This window comes from Labrus bergylta, chromosome 2 (assembly GCF_963930695.1).
Source record: "Labrus bergylta chromosome 2, fLabBer1.1, whole genome shotgun sequence".
Lineage (NCBI taxonomy): Eukaryota > Metazoa > Chordata > Actinopteri > Labriformes > Labridae > Labrus > Labrus bergylta.
Window position 1 is genome coordinate 20773911 of NC_089196.1, and position 11681 is coordinate 20785591.

The 11681-nt window shown below is 37.6% G+C and overlaps 3 long non-coding RNA genes across 3 annotated transcripts; all 3 read right to left on the reverse strand.

Moving 5' to 3' along the window:
* Positions 1 to 2082: 2082 nt before the first annotated feature.
* LOC136181287 (uncharacterized) lies at positions 2083 to 3449 on the reverse strand. Its single transcript, XR_010667645.1, has 2 exons — positions 3181 to 3449; positions 2083 to 2566 (listed from the first exon to the last, which is right to left on the reverse strand). It is a non-coding gene; the product is annotated as an uncharacterized lncRNA (long non-coding RNA).
* A 2446-nt stretch (positions 3450 to 5895) lies between these two features.
* On the reverse strand, positions 5896 to 7214 carry LOC136181288 (uncharacterized). The gene is made up of 2 exons (XR_010667646.1): positions 6904 to 7214; positions 5896 to 6487 (listed from the first exon to the last, which is right to left on the reverse strand). It is a non-coding gene; the product is annotated as an uncharacterized lncRNA (long non-coding RNA).
* A 2674-nt stretch (positions 7215 to 9888) lies between these two features.
* Positions 9889 to 11053, reverse strand: LOC136181289 (uncharacterized). Its single transcript, XR_010667647.1, has 2 exons — positions 10801 to 11053; positions 9889 to 10489 (listed from the first exon to the last, which is right to left on the reverse strand). It is a non-coding gene; the product is annotated as an uncharacterized lncRNA (long non-coding RNA).
* Positions 11054 to 11681: the final 628 nt, after the last annotated feature.

An 11681-nucleotide genomic window follows, 5' to 3' on the forward strand; every position in this document is an offset into this window, starting at 1 on the left:
GGGTAGAAGGAGAGAGGAAGCAGGTTAAATGCAGGGTAAAGGCAGGGAGAGAAGAGATACCACTGGGGGGGGGGGGGAAATGAGGATAAAGGAGGAAATACAAGTCCCTTTAAGAGATACACTTCATTAAATACATATCCCAGCTACGTTAAACTGTCCTTCCAATAAAAATGAAGTATCAGTCACTTTAACCAGAAAGCGATGTGTTTCAGTTCATAATAGTAAATTACAGAATATTGTGTCATCATTGGGTTAGATAAATCATGATAAAGTCTCCTGGTGGTCCTTTGAAGGGGTTTTTTTGTTTGTTTGTTTCAACAGGCATCTTTGGAACATGACAGACGTTACTATACAACTTTAGATATGTGTCTATCACACACACTGATAAAAGCTAATCACTTCAATTAAGGACACTATAAATGAGTTATTTACTATTACCATGAGGAACTTAAACATGAAGGAGGGGACTTTTCTTCCCAAAAGTTGAATCAAACAGTTAATTCAGAGTTTACTCATTAAAGGCTTTATATGCAATATTTTGATCCAGCAGATGTCGCCCCTTGAGCACCAGCATGAAACCAAAACAATTTACGCTGCATTGTTGTGTTAGCATGCTAATGCTAGCGATCTTTATTGTGCTCGCATATTCACACTGCATGTAAATTTACCCGAAATGACTGTGATCTAGAAACGCTTATGTGACATTCAATTAAGCAGTGAGTACAGTATGTTATTCTTCTTTTATCTAGTCCCTCAATTAATCAACTTTTATATGCAAGGGGATGAGCCAGCCAGCCAGCCAGCCGTCCCGACGATGTGAACAAACTGAAGATAGGACTCTGAAAACTCTGAAAGCATCACAGACTGTGGGACTCGGATGTTACACACATTGTAGACAGTCATGACTCACAGAGTTATTTTCAGAGGATATACTTGATTTCTATTATATTTAAGTGTGAAAAATAGCATATTAAGCCTTTAAAGCAACAATATCTTAACTTAACTTTTCCACCTCATAATAAATTGTTTAAAAGTAATATTTAAATAACTTTAAACAGGGAGAACAGCGTCTCTCCTATGTCCACAGCACGTTTATTGCATTATGTAACTTTGACAGCGGGCCGGGATCATCTTGCGAGGAGTGTGTACGGCTTTAAGGCACTAGTCAACACACCAGCATTCAGTTCTTAAAAAGAAGCCAGGAAGCCTGTCTCTTAGGGTTTGATACAATGGCTAAAGCTAAGAGGACGAAGACGCAGTAAAGCTAAGAGGAGAAACAGAGTGACCAAGCAAGAAGCAGAGTGTACCCTGAGGATATTATTCACATCAGATTGTGATGTGAATAATATCCTCAGGGTCTCCACTGACCCTACAGGCAGTATCGTAATCCAAGTCATCGTTGTCTCATAGTTAATTATCCATGTTATGTTTCAGGTTTGCATAAGAATAAACACAAATCCAATCTTACGCTGAAAAGTTGTGCCTTTCCTTATAGATCTTCAATTTAGCTTTAAAGTTTGGAACCTCACAAACCTGTCTCAAATAGTATGTTATAAATGAGCCTCTCCAATGTAGCCATTGAGCCACAGGCTATAGACATCATGGCAACAGTTGCATACACATACACATACTCCACATGCAAACAGTTTAAAAACAACGAGCTGAAGATGTTTGCAGAGTCACATTTAAACAAAATCTGGTAATATTACTGAACATTGTCAGTGGACTTGGCTGTTTGGCTTCTCCTAACGTCTTCACACCTTCTGTTTGTCAACAAATGCATGCTGCCTGATAGGAGTACATGTTCACAGCACCATGTATGTTTTACAACAGAGACGGTGGGCACCAAAGTGCACCAAACAAATTCTTACATATTGCTTTAAGTATGACAATGACAGAGAAGGTACTTTTCAATGGTTTGTATATATGTATAAATATTAAGTCGCTTCTTTAAAAGGATAGTTAACTGTCCTGTCATGATTCAATAATGTTTTTTCTGTCAGTGAAGCATTTTCTTCCTGTTGTTTAAGCTAGAAAGAAGACAAGAAAAGAAAAGAAAAAAAGAAAGCTAAAAACAAATAATGCTGTTGGAATTGTTTTATACATTCACGTTTTCATATGCAACAATTTTATCTTTCACAAGATCAAATGAATGTATTACATCAGTGCATAAAACATACTGTGCAGCTGGAGCCAAATTTAATGACAAATAAAAAAAAAATCACCTAAACATTTCAAAGGAAATTTGCCTTGTCTTCACCACTGTGTTGTTCCTTCAATTGCTAAGAGCAGGTTGTAGTTATAAACACTTGTAATAGAGCCTGACTGTGCCATCATCAGGTGTTTTGCACTGTAATTTCTGCCACCGCTTTCCTTCAGCGTTCATCGGCTCCAGGCAGGTTCCAATGTGGTCATCATCATTACCAACAGTAGCACCGTCAGCTTCCATGACCTCTATTTTCATTATATCGCTGCTGACCTTCTTAAAATGTAACTTCTGATACCAAACTGCGCCAGGTTCACCGTGAAAGATCTTGGTTTTTTCTGTTTCTTTGCCGATGGTCACCTGTAAGATCGAAAGGTGAAGTGTTCATTGTTAATTGTTATGTAATGTAAATCTCTTAACTACATAAAGTAAGATGTGTCCCAGAACTTCCACCAGATACATGTGCATTGTGTGTCCGGTTCGTTATGGCTCCCTGCACCCTCGTGTGCCAAGACAAAGGAATTCTTGTGGTAATTTTACAGAGTCACTATCCTTAGTGCAAATATAATACCGTGTATGTGGTATAAAACGGTACAAAATTGTTTAAAAGACACACATACGGTCATCGTTCTAAACCGTCAAAACAGAGTGTTTTATTCTGAAAATAAACCAGATGTTTCCGTGTCTGACTTCCCGTCCTGCACACACTTTTCTGTGGTAAATTGATGCTCCGTGCTCCGGCTTCCGGTAAAAATTTAAGTCTTGCATATCTGCCACCTTCTGACTCTTATATGTGACTTCAGGCACATTTTTATAAAGTGCATCACTATATAATGATATGCTACATCTGTAGCTTAATTGTTACAAGAGATTCACTGTTGTTTTCTAAAATGACAAGTGTATTTCAAATAGTGAGAACAGTAGCATTGCCCATGTTATGTTTGATTTTACTCTGAGATCTAAGCCACACTCACCTTAACATAGGGATCTGGGTATTGAAGTCCAAGACCATTTCCGTTGATCACCCACACTTCCACTTTTTTACCGACACATGAATCAGCTTGAGTCTGGAACGGTAAAATCAGCAGCAGGGAAGCAAACACAGCAAGCTTCATCTTTAGATGAGATGTTTTCAGCCAAAGAGAGACGACGACAGCAAATATGCTTTTAGTTAAACGTCCAAAACGCTTCACTGTTTTATAGAGACCATCAGAGAGAGAGAGAGAGAGGGAGGGGCTTCACACAGGTGACCCATCAGCATGTATAACCCAAAGTAAAATTACAGGATGAGTTCAACAGTAAGAGAAAATATCTGGAGGCAAAACAACACAGTAGATTTTTATAATTTAAATTAAATAGAACATTTCTGGGATCAGCTGACACAAAATGGACTAACAATTGATAAATGAAACAAACAGCCTGAACTATCTTCCTCAGCATACTGACCCCATTGTACCTCATTTTGAAGATTAAAAAAAGATGACAATATTTTAGTAAAGATGTTATAAACAAAATATTCCTCCTTACTGTGTTGGCAGATATGAACATGTACTATACACTGTTTGTGTTTTTTTTATTTACCTAAATGAAAGAAAACAAAACAGAAAGGGAAAGACTACAAAGGTTTGACAAGCTTGGTTAGAAATAACACATTTTGAGCACTAAACCCTTTAAGGCATTCACAGTCATGTTTGCATTGGGTTGTTTTGTTGTCAAACAAAAACACTAAACAACTAGAATTTAGATTCTATGTACACACAACTGCTCATGTGACGGTTAACTTTTTGTTGTTTTTTCCCTACAAGATGAAGGTAAACTGTGGCTGCAAGGGGTTTTTGAATGTAATCTTTTATATATATAGAAACTTTTCAAATGGACAAAAAGATCAATTCTGTTGTAAAATCCAACTTCTTCCAGCTGAAGCAACTGTCTAAGATTAAGCCTTTTCTTTTTTTTGAATTACTTCGAGAGGGTCATTCATGCTTTTTTCTGAACTTGCCTCGACTGTTGTAATACTCTTTATGTTGGTGTTAGCCAGGCCTCCTTGTTTCGTCTGCAGCTAGTTCAAACTGCTGCGACTCGGCTCCTCACAGAGACACACAAGCGAGAGCACATCACTCCTGTCTTGACCTCCCTTCATTGGCTCCCTGTCAATTTTAGGAGCCATTTTAAGATCTTGCTGTTTGCTTACAAAGCATTGAACAGGCTGGCTCTGCTGATCAGTCACTTCTGGTTGCACCTAACGGTAGGCTGAAGCATAGGGGAAACCGGGCCCTCGCAGTTGTATCCCCTAAACTGTGGAAATATGTAATAGAAATACACAAATATATGGTATACATACATATTTAAAAAAACACATTTGGATCTTGTTACATTTATATGCAAACTGTTCAGTCTGCATTTACAAACTGTTTGTCATTTGTGAACCTCATTGCATTTGTGTGTGGGACTTTTGAGACTCCCCTGCCAGGGTTCGATTCACAAATGCATTTTTTTCAGCAGGGAAATGTCTGGAGCCAGTCAGATGTCTCCTTCTTATTCAGCCAATTACAGTAGCGTAGATTCATGGGTATGTTTTTATGTGATCACTTAAGTGTTACATCTGCGCAGACAGCAGTTAGCCTGGCTGTCTGATTAAGTCATCTTTATTCTGACCTGTACAAATAGTCTCTGCTATTGTCGTACTATATATGGAAAGTTGTTTATCGTGTTGGGTATATTGACTGCGTGTCGTTGGTTTAACTGGTGTTGAATAAACTGGTGATATTCCGGCCGATGTGTTGGGGCCGCGGCTTTCGAAGGACCCATTGTTTACTATCGTTATCACGTTTACAACCAGACCAGGCATTTGCAAAGTCCAACTATATTTTCCGTCTGACATTCGTCGGTTTACAGTCTATGGTTTCAACTTACTTTGTGACTCCACAAACTCTTACCGAGTAGCGCATGTCTGTTTATAGCTCAGTGCGCGTGTTCGGGTGGTGAAGCGAGTGAGGAGAGGGAGAATGGAGGCGAGTGTGTGTGTGTTCGATCGGTGTGTGCGCGCGAGTCTCGTAGTTGATGCCGGGGACCCGAGCAGAGTGAGAGCAGAGAGACGAGTCAGTATCTGAGGTGTATATGAATGATATAGAATGATATATTTTTGTATGTGCTTTGAAATACATTTGTGAATCCTTCTGTGTGCATTTGTGAATAATGAGACTGATCTAACTCCATATGTTTCAATCTCGTTTAAAAAAAATCTGTATGCATTGGCGTTCCTAGACCCAGTATAAGAGTTTGTTTCGTTTTGCTTTGTCAATTGTTATTTTCCCCTTTTTCTTTTGTGCTATTTATCTTTTTGATGTAAAGCACTTTGGTAAACTGTTGTTTTTAAATGTGCTCTATGAATAAAGTTGGATTGGATTGGATTAGACAGTGTACGCAAGGGTTAGAAAACGAGCAGGGATACATGATTGGTTCTTAAAATTGGTACCTTGTGGCAGACAATGGTCAAGGTATTTACATGCTTACAACTGCTACAGATGATGGTTTGTCTTTGTTTGTTTTTCAGAGCACTTGAATTATTAATTTCTGTCAGTACATAAAGACAATTTCAACCAAAATCTTAAAAAGTGTATCTGGTGAAGCATTGTGTTCCTGTTGTTTAAGCCCTCATACAAAAACAAAAACAAACTCAAAACAAATACTGCTGTTGGCATTGTTTTATTCATTCACTATTTCATTAGGACAAATTTTATCTTTCACAAGATAAAATTAATTTACTAAAACAGTGCAGAAAACAGACTGAGCAGCTGGAGCCAACAGGACAGAGACATATAGCTTACTTAACACAAGTTACAGTGACACAGTGATGGGATTGAGTGTTCAATTTTGAAATAAACCAAAATAACAAACAATTTAAAAGTTTAGAGATAAAGTTACATTTTTCTATCACCAAAACATTTCAAAGGAAACATGCCTTTTCTTCACCACTGTGTTGTCACTTCAATTGCTAAGAGCAGGTTGTCCTTAGAAACACTTGTAAAAGACCTTGACTGTGCCATCATGGGGTGTTTTGCACTCTGTATGGCGCCAACGTGTTCCTTCACTGATCATCGGCTCGAAGCAGACTCTCAATAGTTCATCATCATCCGCAGCGATTTCCCCTTCAGCGTGCATGACCTCTATTTTCATCATATCGGCGCTGACTGGCTTTGTAAAATGTAACTTCTCATGCGAAGTTTTGCCAGAATCACCATGAACGATTTTGCTTTTTACGGTGTCACTGCCGATGGTCAACTATAAGATTGAAAGGAGAAATGTTAATTGTTAATTGATATGTAAAGCATCTGGACTTACATAAAGTAAGATGTAAGAACAATTGTCTACTTAAAACAATCCAAAAGCAAAAGGTCAATGTATGATTGATAATTGTTGAATACCTACAATGACAATAAAGCACCCTCCGTCTTTTAATTACTATGTGAGTTCAGGTACATAATCTAATAGTATGAAAATGACTGCAAAAATGAATTCATCACTATATGATGGCATGCTACATATGTCAGTTAAAAGATTCACACATGTTTTCTTTAAAAAATAATTTACTGCATACTGTAATAAAAACGTCACTAAAATGACAAGTGTATTTCAAATGGTAAGAACAGTTGCATATCCCATGTTTGGTTTTAGTCTGAGATGATGGCCGCACTCACCTTAACATAGGTATCGCTGCTGTAATGTTCATGACCACCACTGAGCACCCACACATCCACCTTTTTACCGATACATGTACCAGCTTGAGTCTGGAACGGTAAAATCAGCAGCAGGGAAGCAAACACAGCAAGCTTCATCTTTAGATGAGATGTTTTCAGCCAAAGAGAGACGACGACAGCAAATATGCTTTTAGTTAAACGACCAAAACGCTTCACTGTTTTATAGAGATCATCAGAGAGAGAGAGAGAGAGGGAGGGGCTTCACACAGGTGACCCATCTGCTTGTGTAACAAAACCTCTCAGGTGGTTTAGGTTTTAAGAAGGTCAACATAGAAAGAAAATATCTGGAGGCAAAACAACACAGTATTTAATTTATAGAACATTTCTGGGATCAGCTGACACGAAATGGACTAACAATTGATAAATGAAACAAACAGCCTGAACTATCTTCCTCAGCATACTGACCCCATTGTACCTCATTTTGAAGATTAAAAAAAGTTGACAATATGTTAGTAAAGATGTTCCTAAAAATATTCCTCCTTACTGTGTTGTCAGATATGAACATGTACTACACACTGTTTGTGTTTTTTTCTTTACCTAAATGAAAGAAAACAATACAGAAAGGGAAAGATTACAAAGGTTTGACAAGGTTGGTTAGAAATAACACATTTTGAGCACTAAACCTTTTAAGGCATGCTTGGTGCTTATGCAGGTTTTGAAGGTTATCTGTTTAGGGCTGGGGTCAGCAGCCCACGGATCCAGAGCTGCATGTGGCTCTTTGGCCCCTCTCCAGTGGCTTCCTGTAGCTTTGCCAGAAAAGAGAAGAGTGTTTGATTTTTTTAAAACTTATTTCATTTATTATTATTGTTGTTTCATAACCGTGAAAGGTTTGTAGCCCTTCATTAAATTATAAGGCTACTATTAGGCTATTGTTTATATAAAGCCTATTTTGCAATGTAGGCTAAATGTGCGCCATATCCTGCCTCAGCACAGCTGCGTGAATGGTTGATCTGTTTCCAGAAATTTGAAAATAACAAAAAGTAAGAAACTTTTTTCTAGAACAAGAAACTATTTTGTCTGCTGCAGAAAGCATAGGTATCTTTTAATGTATTTTTAAGAAACTGATTATTTCCCCATAAAATTTCAGGACTGTTGAGAGTTTTGTGGCAGCTCAGGAATTCTTTAGTCCGTTCACTGACTGGGTGAATGTGAAAGAAACATTTCATAAAATATCAGAGCATCAGAACTAAGACCTCAAAAATGAAAATTGAGATCCAGCTGACAGAATGGCACAGATATGGAGGGTGCTGTCTTCAACCTCAAAATTAATTGAGTCCCTTCAATGATGTTAAATATAATCATACTGTCAGATTGTCAACATCCCTGCTCTGCCGTGCTCCCATTCACCGCTCTATCTCTCTGTCGCTGAGACAACTCTCTCTCACTACACTCCGCCTTACTGTGTTAACAGCAGGAGAGACGTCAGAGTGCTCAGGTACAGGAGGAGCTCTAACTATAGACAAAAGAGAGAGTAAGAAGCCATCTCATTTCAAGTTATTTTATTATATAAAATAGCCTGGCATAATCTTACAATAGAACTGTTCAATAGTAAATAAAAGAAATGGAACACCATTTTTCTTCTTATTATTATTAATTTAGGGAAATTGTGTCACCAAGTCAAGTACCAAATTGTCAACATGGTGTAACCACCATTCAAATAATATATTCATCATATCATGTGACAAGAAATGATATCACAAAGAAGAACCCCTGATGATCCTAACTGCTGCAGGCCAAGTTTAGCAACTCTCTTTAAAACATGAGATGATTTGACAATTTTAGGGCGTGGTCCGGCATGTTAAATGGTATGACCTCAGAGAAACATTAACAATTCATGATATTGTTTAAAAATGTGTATTCACTTTTACATTCACTTTTCACTTTCACAATTACATTTGAAATGTTCACACCAGGAAATGTGCTTCCATAGGTCTCAATGATAATGCCTGTCAAATTTGATTTGAAGTGGAAATATCAAATGGTGTAACTGGATACACGATTTGACTTCTATGACAAGCCTTTCTGTTAGAGGCCACTTTTGTCAAATATCAGAAGTTTATAATGTTGGTTAAAGGGGTGATTCATCCACAACCTTATTATCTAAGGTCTATGATAAAATGCTCTGGCATTTTGTAAATGTTTAGCTTCAAATTGTATATTTTTGTTCCATTTACTTACATTTTTAAAGATGCACAATCTAATATATATATATATATCCTGTATTATTGGCACCAGAAGTAGTTGCATTTTAGATGTGTGGGTTATTAGGGGCCATGTGAGCTAGCATGGAGGGGGGTGTCTCTAGGACGCCAAAGCTGACTGGTGAAGGGAGGTTCCCACTTGACAGTCCCAGTGATGACCTGGCACCATTTAAAAGGGAAATAAACAGGCTTTCCAACAGTATAAGATTTATTGCCAAGAAGCATTGTTACAACAAAAAAAGAATCTACCAAACACAAATTTCTTTACTTTTTGTGCGATGTAAATTGATGCTCATTTAGATCTATTAGTAATGTGAATGCTGGGCTTAGAGAAGCTGCATAAACATCATTGAAATGTTCAAAAATATTTTGGGGCTCCAGACGGATTTTTTGGGAGCTACAAGCAAAAAACATTTATTTTGACAGAAAAGGTTGCCGACCCCCGGTATATGTGCATGAAATGGCCAAATAACAACCATCTTCTGATTCAGGACCCAGCCTGCTTTAGATCTCTTTGAATTTCAACAGTACTGAAACCAGCAGTGTAAAACAGGTAAACGCCTCAAATATCTAGTGCAATATGTCTGTTCTATGTCAGCGGAGTGTAGAGATGACAGCTTTTGGGCACAGAGCCATAAATGTTATTTTCTTATCCCCCTTTTTATATGGAAAGCATTAAATCCTTCTTGTAAATGCTCCAAAACACACAACTTCAAAACAAATATTTGCTTCATTAGACGTTTATTCATCACTTTCTCATTTAGAACAGGATTTTTGTCAGAGCAAACTTATCATGGTGGAGAAAACTGAGCAGCGATAGTTTTTATAAAGCCAACAGAGCAGTTGCATATAAGCTATTTTGTACACAGCAGCGATTACATACATACTGTATTTCTGGAGCAGCAAAGATAAAGTTAGAAAGAAAATCAAAGAAACCAAAATATGTTTCAGGAAAAGTCATCTGAAATTCCAAAAATTATTTTGCTCTACCTCCAAACATTTCAAAGAGAAAGTGTCCTTTTTCTTCACCTCTAATTTTCTTCTAACTTTAAGAAATCAGGTTACACTCAGTAACATCTGTAATAGAGCTTGACGTATCCTGAGTCCGTTGCCCTGCACTTTACTTTCTGCCAATAACCTCCTCCTGACTCCAATCTCTCTATGCAGGTTCCCAAGTGGTGATTATATCCACCTCCATCAGCCCTCCGGATGTCGATTCTCATGATATCGCTTGTGGTATCGTAAAAGCGTAACTTCTGGTACCAAACTGGGTCAGAATCGGAATAAATAATTCTGGTCCGCTTGGTGTCGTCGCCGATTGTCACCTGCGTTATGAAAAATGAAAAAAGTAAATTATAATCAAATATTTCCACCCACAAAAAAGTCAGAGATAACTTTTACTCATACAATACAGTTAAATCAAAAATGGATAATTCAATAATTAATACTTTCTCAGATTCCTACTTTTTCTGCCTTTTTTTTTAAATAGTTGAAGTACACACAGATCTACATGAATGGATTTCTAAACTAAATCAAAATCTTTATAATTAGACGATTACTTCCTGATTTAGAATGATGTTACACTTTTACACAAAATTGCAAAGAAAACGACTGAGAAAGGTAGCCAAAAACTCACCTTAACGTAGGGATCTGGGTGTGAAAATCCGTCACCTGTAAGATGGCGGCCTTTAATCACCCACACTTTTACCGTTTTACCGACACATGAACCAGCATCGGCCTTGAATGGTAACAACACCAGCAGAGATGCAAACACAGCAAGCTTCATCTTCAATGTCATCTTTTCCCTAATACAGGGAAAGACAAAGGGAAAGATTGCTTGAAATGCCCAAGATACTTGGATTTTTTATACAGAGCTACTGAGAGAGAGGGAGGGGTTTTACACAGGTGGACTAACACTCCTGTCTGTCCACCTGTGTTTGTATTTGCATAGCTCCACATGCATATGTCATCACTCATTTGATTATAGTTTACTAAAAAGGGGCCAAGGACTCTCATTGGAATCGATTGGTAGTACTATGTTGATGAAAAGCTGCATCAAGGTAAAAGGCAGCCACATTATACATTTTACATTATACATATTGTATTGCTCAAATTAATGCTTAAAAAGCCTTTCCTCTAATAAAAAAGACCTCTCATGGGGGGACACAAACTGGCAGGGGAACATTGTGGTTTGCATAATGCTGTCTAAACTGATCTAACATTAAAAAAACAAAAGTACAGTTTCTTAGATGGCCTTTAGTCTTACAGATTTGATGGAAGGCTGAGTATTTGCAGATACTGTAAGAAGTGATGTCGATTAGCTGAATTAACCATGTGGGGACTGGGGAAATGTTGCAGATAAAACTGACAAAATGCCTTTCCACTTGCAAAGCTTCTAAAAATGTGATTTGAGAAGTAATAAACTGTATATTTCTTGAAGGTTTTTACCATGATTTGAGATATGAGAGTGAGTATTACTTTGTGTGGGTTTTAGTTTGGCTTCATTTGAAAAGTGGA